The sequence below is a fragment of the Barbus barbus genome (genome assembly GCF_936440315.1).
Source record: "Barbus barbus genome assembly, chromosome: 19".
In the NCBI taxonomy this organism is placed as follows: Eukaryota; Metazoa; Chordata; class Actinopteri; order Cypriniformes; family Cyprinidae; genus Barbus; species Barbus barbus.
This window is the reverse complement of record NC_136747.1, coordinates 11,718,854-11,737,624: the sequence shown is the minus strand read 5'-3', so window position 1 is coordinate 11,737,624 and position 18,771 is coordinate 11,718,854. Positions and strand designations below refer to the sequence as shown.

The 18,771-nt window shown below is 38.8% G+C and overlaps 1 protein-coding gene across 2 annotated transcripts in view; it reads right to left on the bottom strand.

Annotated features, from left to right (window-relative positions):
• triqk (triple QxxK/R motif containing) overlaps nucleotides 1-18,771 on the bottom strand; it is a 157,654-nt gene that overhangs the window by 115,671 nt on the left and 23,212 nt on the right. The gene's annotated exons all lie outside the window — the stretch shown is intronic.

Here is an 18,771-nt window from a genome sequence, read left to right as displayed (position 1 = left end):
CGTAGGTCTTGACCTCATTGGCATAAATCCTCCTTGTTTGAATTATACGACATGTGAAAACGTAGACTGGGTGCATGATTGAGCTATAGCCTGCGATATGAGAGCAATTCATTACCCACAGTATGGAGCCAGTGGTTTTACTAATGTCTGGGAACAGCACGCTAATTGGGAAAATCCCTTAGGATTTCTACAACAAAGAGGAATGTGTCCCAACTCTTTATGGCCACACATGTTGTCAGCCAAGCACATTTTCTGTTTCCATCAAACGTGCCAACTTTGTGCTGGATCCACAGGAACAGTGTATTTCCACAGGTGAGACATTGAAGAAAAATGTCTTGTATTGCACTAAAGTGTTTATATCCTCACACGGCTTAATAGCGCTTTCATTACACTTCCATTAAACTAATGAAACTTATGTCATGAAGACTGCTTGTTTGATAAGCAGTGCCCTATTTCATGTGAGCAAAAGCCCAGATTTCCTTATCAAGTGACATACAGCTTCTCAAACTCCTTACATGGGCTGCTGGGTCATGTGTCATCGGAAATAAACAGAGTAGGCAGAGACGAACGAGCGGTGGCCGTTTCAAAGGAAAGGATAAGAGAGACAGTCATGGTGCTTTGTTTTGGAAAAAGTGGAGAGGTTTCCATGGAGCCACTATTTGATTCCATTATAATTAGATTAGTTCACTGATTGCACAACATCCTCTCCATTGGCTGCGAGGTGGACTCATCATCTGGAACGTGCCTCTGTTTATGCTTACGGTCGCCACAATACCTGACTTGAGTTTAAAACGGCTCATGATCAACACAGGAAACACAATGGAGGGATGTTTGTTATTGTCCATCCGCTCTTGTTTTCACACAAATGACGTTTAATGGTTATTGCTATAGCTGTATGCCAGGGGTGCCAGATCTGCATAACAAATCCAACCTACTGGCCAATCAAAACTATCCCACTGACCGATTAAACTAGACCCAAATACTTAAACTCAAAATATGAAATTTCAGCACCTAAATACATTAAAGATGTGCTTTACACAATTTCAAAATTACATACGGTAACACTTTAAAGTCATATTTGTTACTAATTTTAACTAACAATAAGCAATATAGTTGTTACAGTGTTTATTTTTGCTAATGTTAATAAAAATATAACTGTTCATTGTTAGTTAATGTTAACTGATTAAATAAATAATATTAACAGATAAAGCTTTTAATTTTAATAAATGTATTAGTAAATGCTGAAATTAACTATGATTAATAAATGCTTTTGGTATATTTGGGTTTTTAACTAATGTAGTTAAATAATAATAATAATAATAAATGGTACCTTATTGTAAAGTGTTACCAAAATCACAATTTCTTTAATGAATGGAAAATGCTTTTTAAAAAAATCACATACTTACATTATTTATTTGCAACAATCCTTGAGAGACCAGCCCCAGTGTTACCAACAGCCACATAAAAGCTCACTCCGTCTCATCTAGCACAGTTTTATCATTGGTATTAGGTAGAGTAAAATATTTCAATACAAGCTTTTCTGTCAAATATTTACGCAATATGTCAAACCTTTAACCCACATTCTCCTAAATTTCTCATTTTGTGTTCTATGCAAGACAGACAGTCTCATGGTTTTGGAAGAAAAGGCTGGTGAATAAATTAAGGACGTGGTTTCAGTATCCCCCAAATCCCATAAACCGCACCGGCCTTTGGATAGGAGTTACGGTAATAGAGGATTACAGCTAAAACCAGTGTAAACACATAGTATATTACCCCATCAATATCTAGTCTATTCCACAGAAGAAAGGCTTATAAAATGTACAGATGTGTCTTATGCAAGACAATGCTATGTTCAAATATATGGGTTTCATTGAACTTCTGTTATTTCGTAATTAGACTGTTTCCATGGGCTGCAGCTCTAATCTATTATTTGCAACAGAGAGTGGCTGGGGTTGAAAAGGTCTTGTGTAAGTGTGGCGGAAAGGGGCAAAAAGGGTCTGTTTGAAGGCTTGGGGGGTGGATTTTGCAAACCGGCACTGCTTGCTTTTGTGCCTTTTGTTTACAGCAGGTTGTTGTGAGAAGCCGTTTGAACAGCATTGGTAGAACAGTTGTGCAACTGGCCCATTTGCCCAGAGCAAATAGCAGCCTTCTGAGAAGGGGGGCGAGGCCTCATACTGAGCCTCTGCTTTTTTCCACTAGTGTCATCGCTTTTAATCTCCTTGACTCCTGCACAATTCGTTTCAAATTCTTATTGTGCAATGTGTTGATAAAGGTTTCAAAGAAAAGTAGCACACAAAACCATTACAGACGAAGCCGATGTTTGCCGATGACTCACGCGGTGCCCATTATGATCTAATTATGCACAATCACGTTCCCATTTATGGAATGTCTCTTCATGAATAATCTCAGGCGTCGCATGAGAATTTATAAAGGTCAACACCAACAATTGGCTGTTTGAATTAATGTGTATATACGTGGACAACAAGCCATGTTAAGTAACTGGATGCTGGCTTGTAAAGACCTGCAGAGTTCATTTACACATTCCATAATCTCTAGAACACCTTTAAGAGCTGCAGATAAGAAACACTGTGGGTCATTGTATTGCACTGTAGGAATTCCTGCAGAATATTCAACTGTACATTATCCAAATACAATGATGTATATGCATACATATATATATATATATATATATAAATTTTGTTTTAATTAAAACATATTATTCTGGTCTGACAGTGGGGTCCAATATTCCGAAACCAAATTTTGGATGTTGCATATTTTACATATTTTTCAAAATAAATAAATATTTTTATTCAGTAAGGATACATTGAATTGATCAAAAGTGAGAGTAAAGACTTGTGTAATGTTACAAAAGATTCCTTTTCAAATAAATTCTGTTCTTTTTAGCTTCCTATTCGTCAAAAAATATGGGTTTCCACAAAACTATTAAGCAGCACAAATGTTTTCAACATTGATAATAATAATAAAAAATAAAAATAAAAAGTTTCCTGAGCACCAAAACCAGCATATTAGAATGAAGTTTGGAGTAATTCAGCAGATCATAAATTATATTCTAAAATACAGTAAAATGGAAAACAGCTCATTTAAATTGTAACAATATTTTACAAACATTACAGACTTCACTGTATTTTTCATTTTAAAAAAATCAGCTTTGGTGACTTTTTTCAAAATATTGCACTAACACTAGGGTGTATAAATTATAATGAATAAATGTAAAAATAATTGTAAAACATTTTTATAACAAATTAATTAAAATGTAATTTTCTTTATCATTATTTCTTACGTTTTAGTATTTTAAAGAATGTAGCCTAATAAAAAGGTTACAAAATGCAGAAGATTCAGCCATATTTTTAGTTCACTAATGAAATAAATAACTTTGTGTCATTGATCATTTGAACACCTTTATACAGACAATCAGATGTTCTTGCTTCCATTGATACACAAAATGCTTTTTGGCACATTCTCAAATCATGCTCAAGTGGTTTTACACACAAGATTTATTAAGATAATGTATGCAAAAGATATAAGCATTTTGACTAGTGGTGTATATTCCATATATCACAGATATAGGATGTAATGATGGAAGAAGCCCAAAAAGCCCAGTGGCACTGAATTATCATCTGTTCTAAGCACAGCCAACAGACAGAACAGGAACAGCTGGTGTAAGAAGTAGAAGCAAACCTGACCTTTCCATAGAGCAGGTCCCTTCTTTATTAAGAACAAACACTGGGTAACAGAGCAAAGACAGGAAATGGTACGTTTGTGTCAATATGTCTGAGGGCAAACACACTCATATAAATAAGTGTCCCTTTCTGTTATCAAAGGCAGAGGGATGTTGATCGTTGGCCAATGATATAGCCAGTGTCGAACGGGGACTACTGAGAATCCGTGTTTACTGACCGTCCAGTGGTGTTATTGAGAAGTGATCGTCTGATTCAGAGCATGGTCAATATTTCAATTCAAAATTTCCTCCTGTTGCCACTTAAGCAGCTTTCCATAAAGATCCAGCTGGGATTCTGAATTAAAACTGGTCCTTGGGTCATCATGGGTGTGAATATGGTTTTTGTACTGAGATGAAAAATATTCCTTCTTCTGAAACAATGTTTTGACGGCCTATTGAGACAAAGCAGTCCATGTAGGATGGAATTCCTCACATTGATTTGTTATTTTGAGTCGGGCTGCATCCTTCCTTTTTCTGACTACTGACAGAAGCCGGTAAAACTTCCCATAAACAGAGCTGCCTTTGAAAAACAACAAATTTGAAATGTAAAAATGTTCTTTTCAGCCAGCGCTGTGATTAATGCAGCAGACCACACACTCAGTGGGTGAACAAGTGAAGGAATCTTTCCTTTTAATGAGCATCTCAGGTCATAACAAGCAGTTTCATTCATATTCATGTGTAACTGTCTACGCAACCAGCCTAATGTTATTTCACATCAGAGGCATTTCTTCAAAGCTAACAGGGGTGTTTTCAACAGACCGTAAATCTCTAACTTTAATGATTTAAAATGAAAGAGCTTCTTAACATTAATAATTATCTCTTCATATTCCGGTGGGTCCGTGTGGTTGATTGATTGTGGAGATGCAGCAACTGTTGCGTGATCATAAACATTCGTGATGAGATAATAACCCAAGTTACCACATCGATTGCATAGCAACCATTTTTCTTTCCGGTATTATTGGAGCTAGCATATGTATAAGAGTGTTGCAGGCTAAAACTAAGTCAATTTAGGCAGTACCGGAAAAACAGTAACTTCAGGTAAAACAGCTGGCAAATCTTCTTTATCTCAGCATCATTAATTACCCACCCTCATGTCGTTCAAAACTCATAAGACCTTTGTTCATCTTTGGAGCACAAATTAAGATATTTTTGATGAAATCCGAGAGCTTTCTGACCCTGCAACTGACACATACAAGGCCCAGAAAGGTAGTAAGGACATTGTTAAACTAGTCCATGTGACCTTAATTTGAGAATACTTTTTGTCTGAAAAGAAACCAAAAATAAGGACTCGATTTCCTCTCTTCCGGGTCAGTCTCCGCTGGTATTCACGAGAGTACCACAATGCATTTTTTGTTGTTGTTTTTATCATTTTTGACATATAGCGCCGTTGCGCTACGGGTGTCCCGAATTCGAATCCTAACTCGAGGACCTTTCCCAATCGCTCCCTATCTTGCTCCCACTTTTCTTCCTGTCTGTCCTATCATAACAAAGGCAAAAATGCCAAAAATAAATCTTAATCTTAATGTGTTTTGAAGATGAATGAAGGTCTTACAGGTTTGGAATGACATGAAGGTGAGACATGACAGAAGTTTCATTTTTGAGTGAACTATCCCTTTAAGCAAGTTGATATGATTCAAAATTATGCAAACATGCAACTTGATTAGCTAATTCAACTGAGCAAATGCAACAATTATTTTATCATAACTTTTTATCATCCATGTAATTTAATTATATTTAATTACATTACAATTTAATTATCTGGAATATTTCCCCCAAAAATGAAAATTGTACAGTTAATGGGTGCCATCACAATGACAGTTTAAACTGCTGATAAAACATCAAGTTATCCACATGACTCCAGTCCATAATGTCTTGTAAAGTGAAAAGCTGCATATTTATGAGAAACAAATGCATTATTAAGGCATTTTAACTTTTGTTCTGGCCAAAATACCAGTCCATAATCTATAATAACACTTCCTCCAGTGAAAAAGTCCATCCTCTGTTGTCCTCTCACATCAAAAGCCACTAACATAATTGTTTAGAACTGTTTTGGACTGTTTTTGCTTATAAACGGTGCTTGATCTGTGCATATTTCTCTCCTAATTCAGACGAGATTACATTTCCACTACAGAAAGCAATATTATGTACAGAGGACTATTTGTGACCCTGGACCACAAAACCAGTCTTAAGCCACTGGGGTATATTTGTAGCAATAGTCAAAAATACATTGTATGGGTCAAAATTATAGATTTTTCTTTTATACCAAAAATCATTAGGACATTAAGTAAAGATCATGTTCCATGAAGATATTTTGTAAATTTTCTACTGTAAATATATCAAAACTTAATTTTTGATTAGTAATATGCATTGCTAAGAACGTCCCGGGTTACGTATGTAACCATGGTTCCCCGAGGGAACAAGGCGCTGCGTCAGAAACGCTTTGGGAACGCCCCTGTATTCCCACGCTCTGAAACGTGTGTAATCCGTCCGAGGGAATCCCAGCTGACACCACCGGCGGGGATGACGTAATGACCAGGAAGTTATAAAATCACCTGCGGTGGAGACAGCGGCAGCTTCAAAGTGAAGGAAGCGCTCGCAGGGATGCAGGAAGTATGGCAGGTGACGCAGCGTCTCGTTCCCTCTGGGAACCATGGTTACCTACGTAACCCGGGACGTTCCCGCGACGTTCCCGAAAACGCTTTGGGAACGACAATGCCCACGCCCCCATACTGACAAACCCCTGCCTATTATGGAAAGGCACAGCTTAGGCAGAGAGGACTGAGGAGCCAGGAGTGGCATCAAGGTCAAGGCTATTGAACCTGACAAAGGTCAGAGGGGTGGACCATCCCGCAGTGTTACAAATATCGTGCAGCGATACACCAGATGAGAAGGCCTTGGAGGCCACCATACCTCTAGTAGAATGAGCCCTGACCCCCAGAGGTGAGGGGAGATCAGAAGACTCGTATGCAGTGGTAATAGCCTCTACTATCCACCTCCTGAGGGTCTGCTTGTTAGCAGGAAGACCCTTCTTATAAGGGCCGTAGCAAACAAACTGACTTTCTCTACACAGCTCTCACAGCTCTGTGGATGTATGTGTCCAGTGCTCTGACTGGATGCACACAATTAAGCTTTTCCTGGTCAGAATCCCGAAAGGGAGGGGGACAGAATGCCTGAAGAATAACTGGCCGTGGAACAACTGAGGGCGCCTTGGACAACCTCAGTTGAGAGACCGGATGCTATGAGTTGTGCCCCCCTCAGCTTCCACAACTCTGGGCGGGGGTGAAAAAGGGTGCCCCCCGCCTGTGAGAGGAGATCCCGCCAGACGGGAATCTCCCATGGAGAGTCTTCTAGCAGGGCTACCAGGTCTGCAAACCATGGGCGGCCCGGCCAGTACGGAGCTACTAACAAGAGACTAACCCTGTCCTGGCGAACTCTCTCCAGAACTCCCGGGAGCAGAGCAATCGGGGGAAGGCGTACAGACGAAGCCTCAGCCACGTCTGTACCATGGCATCCAGCCCCAGTGGAGCTGGATGAGTCAGAGAGAACCAGAAGGGACATTGTGAGGTCTCTCGAGACGCAAACAAGTCCACCTGGGCTCGACCAAATCTGCTGCATCACCTCGGTGTGGAGCATTCATTCCCCGGGCATCAGACAGGATGTCGACTCCCTGATTGAGGTACCCAGGGATGTACACTGCCCTCAGGGAGAGCAGATTCCCCTGGGCCCACAGAAGGATCTGGCATGCCAGCCTGTACAGGAGGCGCGAGTGCAGACCCCCCTGCCGGTTGATGTAAGAGACCACCGACGTATTGTCTGTGTGAACACATGATGGCCTCTCAGGTCTGAAAGAAAATGCTTCAATGCTTGAAATACTGCCAGCATCTCCAGGCAGTTGATGTGCCAGCTGAGATGGGGCCCTTCCCACAGACCTTGGGCGCAGCGGCCACTCATGACCGCTCCCCAGCCCGTGAGGGAGGTGTCCGTCGTTAGCGTTTCGCGACGACACGGAGCCCCCAACACAGGGCCTTGTGACAGAAACGGGTTGCCCCTCGGGGAAAACCCTGTGGTCTTGAGCCACCACTGCAAGGGTCTCATGTACAGCAGGCCAAAAGGTTGGATGCAGCTACCATCAGACCCAACTGTTTCTGAAACTGCTTCAGTGAGTGACTGGCCTTCTCTCACTCTCTTGACTGTCGCGAGGATCGACTCGATACGAGCAGGAGACAGATGTGCCTGCATCGTGGTTGAAACCCACACCACGCCCAGATAAGTGGTCCTCTATACTGGAGGAAGCACACTTTTCTTTGCGTTTAGTCTTAACCCCAAGTCTTTCATGTGAGCGAGAACAACATCTTGATGCCAAACTGCTACCTGCTCTGATTGAGCTAGAATCAACCAATCGTCTATGTAATTCAGTATGCGGATGCCCTGGAGTCACAAGGGAGCCAGAGCAGTATCCACACACTTTGTGAAAATGCGGGGTGAGAGTGCTAGACCGAAGGAAAGAACCCGATATTGATACGCTTTGCCCCCGAAAGCAAACCCTAGGAACTTCCTGTGTTGAGGAAGGATGGATATATGGAAGTAGGTGTCTTTCAGATTTATAGTCACAAACCAGTCCTCGGACCTGATTTGGGACACGACTTGCTTGATAGTAAGCATCTTGAACTTGAGTCTCATGATTGAGCGGTTCAACAATCGCAGATCTAGAATTGGACGCAACCCCCATCCTTCTTCGGAGCGATGAAGTATCGGCTGTAGAACCCAGACTCTCTGTCGAGAGGAGGGACCACCTCAATGGCCTCCTTCCTCAAGAGAGTAGCTACTTCTTGTTCCATTACCAGAGCCTGCTCGGGGCCCACCAGAGTGGGAAACACCCCATTGAATAGAGGCGGACATGACCCGAACTGAATCTTGTACCCTCTCTCTACAGTGTCTCTCTCTGAAGAGGCGGGCAGAATGTGGTATATCCCACAATCTAGACACCTCAGTATGCAGATCAAGGGAAAAAAGGCAGACCCTGGCGTGGAGGCAGTGACTTTGGGCGCAGGAAGCTCTAGTCACTACCTCCAACAGCTCCTGAAACAAGACAGACTGTGGTGGCAAGTCCACAGACTCGTCTCGATTGGCGCTCGCGTCATCTCCCTCCTCAGAGGAAGACAACACGAGCGCCGAGCCCTCTCTCGGGGCGGAGGAAACCGTTTCAGAATGTGCCTCCGTCCCCAAAGAGTGAGCACTAGATCTGGCAGGGGAAGAAGAAGAAAAAGACATGCCCGTCTCCATTCTTACTGCCAGATCTGCTTGCGATCCCCACGATTTAAGGCACCCGAACCACGGGGAACGCTGGCGAGAGCACCCTCCTCAAAGAGCGCTCTCCGGGAGCGGAGCGTCCGCATAGAAAGACGAACACAATGCGGACAGTCAGCTCCCTCTAGAGCTGACCGAGCGTGCTCCGTCACAGACAAGCAACGCACAAACTGTGTGTATCCCCACCCATAATGAAGCGAGGGCAGGGAGGAACACACAGCCTGAAACGCTGCTTGTCAGACTCATGCTTGCCAGATGCCATTTTAATGTTACATTTAGTACGCTAACCCTATAGCTTGTTGTTCAATTCAGTTACACAAATATGAGTTCACGGCTTTATTGAATGACCAAAAAAAGAAAAAGAAACATTTGTCACATGTGAACCATTGTCCAACTGAATTAGGCTCAGCTAAAGAATTTTTTGGCCCTATATTTGAGCAAAAACACATCCCACAAACAGGAGACATCTAGTAACAGATAGACAGTAACTGAGTGTGCTTGGTATCGGACCTGAAGAACACAAGAGCACAGGGAGGATACACAGTGTAATGAAGCACATGCAGGATCCCTGCTTTGTGTCCCTCTGCCTTTGCTGAGCGTTTGTTTGGGTAGGACGGGATGTAGAAAGACATCTGGACGAAATCAATCCAGTGTTTGCTATACCCATCTCCGGGACCTTTAAGGGTTTCTTGTGCATGGATGGTCATGAAGAGGACACCTCTGACGCTGATGCTAAAGGTTAGATATGCTCGAGCTCGAATATGTCCAGTCTAGGTAATAGCTCTACAGTGTGGGATACTACATGACCTATACATCAAAGAGACAATGTTTAGCAATACCATTAGTCAAATCCTTTCAAAATAAAGAGCAGGCATAATCTTTGGAGTTCATGAACCTGTTTAGAGGTAACTGGGTCAATGACATGTTAATTGTATTGTCCAAATCTATTAATTCATTAAAAAACACATTAAAAATGCAATTCATACATACAATGACTTGAAAACACCTCTTATATGATAAATTTAGAATGTAATTAAAATAAATTTTAACAATTTTTTTTTATAATTTTTGTAAGTAAAAATTCTATGAAATGACAAATATCCGGGTGATAAAACTATCCTGCAAGGTCAGAAATTAATGAGGGCTTGGGGCAAATTAAAAATAGTTCTAACAAAGCCACAGCACAAATATTGCATGAATCTGCATTTTTGAATGAATCAGTTGGATCAATGATTCATTGACTTCTCAGTTAAATGAATGATTTACTGGCACATCACCTACTGATGATTTTAGTTACATATTTAAAGTGTCATTTCATTTTTTAATGATTTCATATATTCAAAATATTACATTTGAAACACAAATATCATAACCTTGTTTATGCAGCTATAATTGCACCTATTCCACCTCTGAGCTGCATTAAACAATTAAATGCCACTTCAGATGCGGCTTCTGTCCCAACTATTGCAAAGATGGATTTTCTTGATACAGATTTCATTTGATTGGTAACAGCCATATAGTTTCTTAATATTCCAGTAAAATGTATTAAAGTTATGAATTTTACATTAAAGATTATGCATACATAATGATTAATCAAAAGATCACACACACACACATGTGTGTCATAAACTAGCAGTGAATTTACCCAAAAGTCTTTTAGCATGGCTAACAAACTGTGTTCTATTGGTTTAAAGTTGTGTTTAAAATGTATCTTGCCAAGCAACAAGATATTTAGTACAAGCTACTAACAAAAGTAGCTAATAATCATACACTAAAGAAAAACAGCTAAACTACTATCACTACTATCAAGCTCTTGTTGATATGTTGTGCCACAACTTTAGTTAGTTTGCTTGAGAGAGCAATAGTGAAAGTCTAATAACAGAGTTCAGGCAGAACATAAAACTAATTAATCTTTACATCATCTGAATATGATCCAAAAGGTTGCTGTTACTCATACAGACCAAGACATGAGCACGGTGGTCTATTATGTTAACTCACTTTCTTCCATCACGAGCGTTGCAGGAGCTGGCATTTTACATTGCCTTCTTCACTCACCAAGCAAGTGTCAGAGAAGCAGCAGGGGAATGTCTCTCCTCCTCGGCCAGCTCCGGCTGTTTCCATTTACCTTCCAAACTGATGAAAATATTTACTCCTGAAAACCAAGAGGATAATTTTCCTTCTCTGACTCTGCTCCAAAGGCATCTGGACTGTGTTAAGAGCTTTTGTGTGAGGTGGGAACAGACGGAATGTGAAGACAAAACCTGAGGAATGTCTGCGCAGTTAACTCCTGAACCCGGAATGACCCATCATGACAGAGACATCGTTGTTTGCTTTACTTTACCAAGAAATGGTGCATCTAATAATACAAACACTGTGAGATGTTCATAAAAGGCACTGAGCCACCATTACTCCAGTCTTCAATATCAAAAGGTCCTTCAGAAAACAATCTAATAAGCTGATTTATATACATTTGTTATTATATTATCATCAATGTTGAAAATGAGAAAGTTAAAAAAAAACAGCATTGTGAGAATATAAATTACAATAATGTCACGTTTGATCTATTTAATGTAATTTAACGGTAATTATTTAACCAAGAAATTATGCATAATAATACAAACTGCAGAGAGATGTTATAAAAGGCATTGAATTGCTTTGAGCACACAAAATGAATTGCACTGGCATACTGAATCGTTAAGAACACAGAAGAAATATAAGGTTTATACTAAGTTCAGTAACTTAAGAGCTGGTGCACAGACGCTCCTGATGAGCCTTTTCTCTGCTCCCATCTATCAAGTACAGTGTGTTCAAAAACACACAGGCCTCGTCCCAGCTCCAGACTGCACATACTGTATGCCAATTCTCCTTTGGACTGCACAGCAGCTGATATTCAATCTAGTTTGTTTTGTTCCTCTCAGTATGGAGAGATAGAGAGTCTCATTATCCATATAGGGCTATGCTCGCCTTTGTCCTGGCTTGTTCAATTCCCATGAAGATTTGATTCGCAGCCTCATTTCATATCATTTCCCCATCGTGGGAAATTTGGCACTCTGTAGCAAGCGTGTTGCAGTCAGAGAGGCAATTTACATAATGAGTTTGTTTTTGGTGTCAGCAAGAGCCGTCGGAAAGCTTTCGTCATCCTGTTTATAGTAAAACTAATCTCATCATCAGCTTTGGAGGAGAGACAAAGCAAATACGGCTAGTTTTACTCTTTACTCCTCATATGGCATGTACAGCCTTGTGTCCCGAGCGTATCACGACTCAGCTGAGCTCGAGAGCTCTCGATTTGTTGAGTGAGAGTTCTGACAGGTCCAGGGAACAACAGCGGGTACATCAACATGCCGACGACCCAGGGTGATGGGCACGACAGATCACGCCGCAGCCTATTATTGTAACTCATTAGCATTAATAATGCATGTTTCCTTCTCTTAATTACCTCCGCCTACATGCTATCATAACACCTTCCTCTCAGCATTCACTTCATACCCGATCCATATGACAAGTACGAACTAGTCGCTGACCCTGAACAGAGCTCTCACGAGTCCACGTTTATGGAAATAGCGGTTGCATAAACCCTGCATAAACCCTGCACACCTCTAAATAAAGCTGACAGGGGCACTTCTTTGTGTGCTGCTGGGGTAAATGCACTTTAGAACCGATGTTAACAAGTCTTTATTAAAATGACACTTGACTCCAGGATTTACTGGGAATCTCTTGGCACTGATCCAGTGGCAGAAAGCAACATTTAAGGGCAATATTCACTCCAACCCCGGAAAACATTTTCCAGTGCATCTTACTTTTATAAGGGCATATTGCTAACATAGGATCCATGGGTTTTTAAATAATTCTCTTTTGCTCACCAAGCCTGCATTTATTTGATCCAAAATACAGCAAAAGCAGTAATATTGTGAAATATTTTTACTATTTAAAATAACTGCTTTCTATTTGAAAATATTTAAAATGTAATTTATTCCTGTGATCAAAGCTAAATTTTCAGCATCATTACGCTAGTTTTCAGTGTCACATGATCCTTCAGAAATCATTCTAAAATGCTGATTTGCTGTTCAAGAAACATTTATTGTTATTATCATCAATATTTAAAACAGCTGAGTACATTTTTTTTCAGGATTCTTTGATGAAAAAAAAGATCCAAAGATCAACATTTATCTGAAATAAAAAGCTTTTGTACCATTATGCACTACACCATTCAAACACTTGGAGTCAGTATCATTTTTATTTTTTAATTTGATCAAAAGTGATGATAAAGACATTTATAATGTTCCAAAAGATTACTGCTGTTCTTCTGAACCTTCTATTCATCAAAGAAACCTGAAAAAAAATTCTACTCAGCAGTTTTCAGCATCATAATAATAGTAAATGTTTTTTGAGCAGCAAATCAGAATATTAGAATGATTTCTGAAGGATCATGTGACTAGAGTAATGATGCTAAAAATTCAGCTTTGAAATCACAGGAATACATAACATTTTAAAATATAAAATAATATAACATTTTAAAATTCAAATAGGAAAGAGTTATTTTAAATAGTACAAAAAAAAATCACTTTTTTACTGTTTTTGCTGTACGCTGGATCAAATAAATGCATTAATAAAAAAAATAAAAAAAAATAAAAAACTTCCTGTTCAAAAACTTTTGACTGGTAGTGTACACAACTGTTCTAAAGTTTGGGGTTACTAATAGAGTAATAATATTAATAAATTAATCATAGATTTTTTTAAGAAATATCTTATGCTCCCCATTTGTTTTTATCAAAAACACAGTTTATGAAATATTATTATGATTTAAAACAAGTTTTTCTTATTAAATATATATTAAAATGTAATTCATTCCTGTGATGCAAAGCTGAATTTTCAGAATCATAACTCCCTTGTTCAGTGTCACATGATCCTTCAAATCACTATAATATGCTGATTTGGTGCTCAAGAAACATTAGTCATTATTATCAATGTTGAACCATGATACATTTTTTAGTAGAATTCTTTGATGCAGAATACTTTGATCTCCTCAAAAGAATAGCATTTATTTGTAATAGAAATTGTTTGTAATATTATAAGTGACTAAATGACTGCCACGTTTAATCAATTTAATGCATCCTCGTTGAATAAAAGCATTATTTTATTTAAAAAATCTTACTTACTCCAAACTGGTAGTGTGTATTTATTTATGTATCAAGTATGTATATATCATGATGAGTCAAACAGCAATTAATATCAAAATGCAAAAAGTTAATACAGAGGTATTCCTTCGCTCAAGCACTACTGAGGATAATCTGGCTAAAAACAGCTTACAGACAATCAAATTGTTCTGCTACAACACTTCCTTCCAGGTCTTCCCTGGCATCCTGCCATAATGCCTGTGAAATTATTACTTTATCCTTTCACGGTATTATTGGTGTAAATCTCCGCTGTTGCAGTACAATGCTGAAGGCCATTCAAATCCTGTTAATGTGCTGCAATTAAATTCTTTTTGAAATGCTAAGCTCTCCCTCACTTTGATCATTTAAAAACAGTTGACTCACTCTTGATGACTGAAAGGTTTAGAAGGATTCACGCTAAAGGACTCAAGACGAGTGTAAACTGAGTGGCATTAATGCGTTTTTAAGAGGTTCCCCTCCTCTGTTTCTTTTCCAAATGGAATTAAACCCAGCTACTCAATGCTTTTTGAACCTGCAAGAAACTATTAGCAGAACTCAATGCGATACTGCGGCAGACATCGCTCTCACCATTTAACCTCTCACTTAAGCATCATATGAGAATCTCAATACAGCTCCACATTCCAAACCTCTTTCTTAAGATCATACGGTTGTAAGCAGCGGCTCCCTGCCTCTCAGAATGACTGTACTTTTATTATCTCGACTGAAGGAGACTGGCGTCTGGGTGGTGTGGGGAACTGCCCTTAGCCACCACATCTCTCTTTATTTCCTTGACAGGATGAGCTCTTACTCATCACGATTGATTGTTGATGATAATACTTACCACAACAAACACTTGGTATTTTCTTGTGTAACTGGATCCTGAGAAACATGGCGTAAAAAAAAGACGCCAACACTACAGCACATGGGAAAAGTTCACAGAAATACAGAAGCTGCGTGGAAGCTTAATAATGGTTCAACTTGGCCTGTTTGAAATTTGATGCTGGTTAAACCATGGAATGTTTACAAGAGCGTTTTAGTGGTGCTGAATGTGAGCCAACACGGCTGAATGTATTATGTCTTGTAAACCGTAAGGATTTCAAAATCTTGCCACTTGAGATTTTATGAGCCTAGCAGTAGATGTCTAGGCAACACTTCAAAAGTCCCTGCACACATCTGTGACCAAACCACAGCCGCTGAAAAGGAAAGACTCGTGATTGAATTACTGTGGGGCTGTTTGTTTCACAATCTGCTCACGGTAGCCCCAGACCTTCCTGACCTCCCGACCCCTACACTACGTCAGCAACTAAGACCACTGTGTCAGCTATTACCATCATGACATCTGATGTTTTTGATAATAATTACCCATATTTTTAATGGAATTATTAATTAATTCATAATTATAGACAGGAATGTAAAAGGATTGTTTACATGCCATATATAAGCATGTTTCTGCATTCAATTAATAATAAAAGATAATTGTGACTTTGTCTTACAATTTTATTTCTCATAAATTCTACTTTCATTCTCAAAAGTGTAACCTTAAGGGGAAGGTTCATTTGTCATTCCAGTGTTGTTCCAAATGTGTATGGCTTTCACTCTTCTGAACAAAAATGTTTGAGAAATGTCTCTGTGGGTTATTATGTTTTCGGACATTTAACTGCATGTTATTTTCAATAAATAAAAATGGATTATAGTTTAAATTTACACTAAATGCAATCAGTTTTTTGACCCACTTAAGTACAACTTTATATGCAATTGCATAATTAATTATTGTCTTTGAAATACAGTTAAAATGTACTACCAAATGTACAGATACGCATTTATGGTCAACTAAAATGTACTTTTAATGTAATTTCTAATTAAACTTTTGTCATGTATTTAAATATATTATAATTTTAAAAATGTAATGATGAAGTTGCAATTTAGTATTAAATGTATTGACTTTAAATGTAACACTGAATAACACACTACAGTGAATAACACTAAAATTATAATCAAGTACATGTACTTTAATAGGCCTCTGTTTGTCAACATCTCAAAATATTATGTTAAAACACAAAAGAAAATTATTAAAACTTAATGATTTAAATGTACTTTAAAGTAAAAGTGCTTTGCTATTACAAAGCACACTTTTTAAAAAGTGTACTTAAGTATATAAATAAACAGCCATTAAAATATTATCTGCACATTTTAAAAATATACCTTTTAAAGATTTGAAGAACAGTACAAGTGCACATTTAATACAATTAAGCTCCCGGTTACACTTTATTTTAAGGTGTCCTTGTTACAGTGTAATTATACATTTAAGTAGAGTAATATTAATTAGCATGTACTTACTAGGATGAGGGTTTGGATTAGTGTTACTTGCATGTAATTATGCATAATTTATTGTTATTATAATAGTAAGTACATGTAACAAATGACACCTTAGAATACAGTGTTACCAACCTCCCTTCTTTTTCACAAGCATATCCCTTTAAATCTCACAATTTTATCTTTATTTCTTATTTTAAAATTTCTCTCACGATTACTTTTTTTATATATATTTTACTCTGAGGCAGAAATAAATAGTTTTATCTTGTGACTGACATGCTTTCTTGTGTGGTAAACCTATTACTGACTTTACACCTTTTGGGCTGTGTGTAGTACTCAGAACTTCCCTATTTCATGATTGCTTTTGACAGTCATATTCACGGTTAAAGTTCAGCCACACTTATTATGTATCGTTCCACTCAAGGCCAGATTCACCAGTATTTTGTTTTTCTTCCAAAGCAGCTGGTGTATGTGCAAACTGTCTAAGGAGAATGTATCTGTTTCTGGCTGAGTTGTTCTGTGTACAGAATGATCAGGTCGCTTTGTCTTTGCTACTGGCAACGAGTCAGCTAATTACAGTGGAAAAGAGCTCTGTTAGGGCTCTCAAGCGAGAATGACCTCAAATAGCCATATTCTCTGAATCACATGCAAACATAACACAAATACCGTCCAGTGTGGTCTCAGTGACACCTGTTTATGTCATCACAAAGGAGAAGTAGATATTTCCCATGGAGTATAGGGTGTTTTACTCTAAAGGGAGAGGAAGCGCAGAAAACCTGTTCTGTTCCTGCTTAACAGCATGACAAACGCACACATCAGATACTGAGTCATCAGAGAGATATTTTACAGTCAAAGAAAACATGGTTGCTAAAAATAATCAGTCTGTAATGTTAAATCCTCAATCCGACCACGTTTGAACTCCAAACCTGCAGGCCGCAGATGCACCATCTATTATACACAGTCACGAATTCAGGCAAGCAGGACAGGAACGAAGCGTACTGAAATATTCCACACTTCATTTTTGGAACTGCAGGAACCTTTCTCATACCACGCAATCACCTCAGAATACTTTTATTCGGCACATATTTTAGACTTTGATCATTAGCCCACAAAAACACACATTGATCTTTCTCATTAACACTGAAAAGGTACAATCTGATAAAGCTCTGATATTTTAAGCATCAAAAACAGCACACATTCCCTTGAGTCTATTCTAAACAGGGCTCTCTTTTTCTGTCTAGTGAAACAGGTGCTCGTTTAATTACACCCTTCCAGATTAAGAGCGGCCACAACCGATGAAACCGGGACAAAGGTTTCAATAGCAACTTACTTAAAAGTCTGTGTGGGATATATAGTCATATGCAGCCAATTAGGAGCTGCGTCAGATTTTATTTGGTCACACAATTGATGTTTCAAATACAATGTGGGAGTCGCTGTCTTGCGTGCACTGCAGGATACACTGTTTGCCGAAGTATGCTAATAGGCCGAATGACACGGTGAGACACAAATTTATTTTGTGCGTCATAGGCATATGTTTTCCAGCTCTTTGTGCATTACCCTTATGGTTAAATTAAACAAATATCTCCTTCCTAGTAAGATCTATGGTTATTCTACAAAGGGCACCACCACCACTCCCATCTTTCTCTTTATGGCGATGACTCATCAGCACATTAACAAATATGAACTGCAAATATGAAGTACAAACCCACCGATTCCTCAGACACAGACATGTTTTTATGCCAAGCGGGATAAATATGTAATTGTGGTGGTTGACATATTTGCAGGAAGATGATAGGCATGCATAAAACATTTTAGTAAGAAAACAGGCATATAGTGTAGCAGAATTAATGAACACAACATAACCCCCTGAGCCCTGGATGTCGAAATAAGTTAATCATTGCCGAGCCATGTGTTTTGATGAATAATGAAAAATATGAATGCAACTTCCTTGGATTTCACAATGACAAACATTTGGAGTAAATTGTAAACATTTGAAAAGAATAAAAAGGCAAGTAGTTTTACAGAAGTGTTACTTAAACGCTTTGCGTGCAGATTTGACTGCTGAGGGAAAAGGAAAGTTGATTAAACCAGCGCTTTACTATTCATCTGGAGGTTGAATGGCATGTGGTGATTGCTCAATCGTCGAGACTGCAATGAATGTGTCACTAGAGAGAGTCTGAACCGGGCGGAGTTCCAGCTTTAGCGAATCGCTACTTTCGCACGAAGTGATTCAATAAAAGCGATTCAATGATTCTTTTG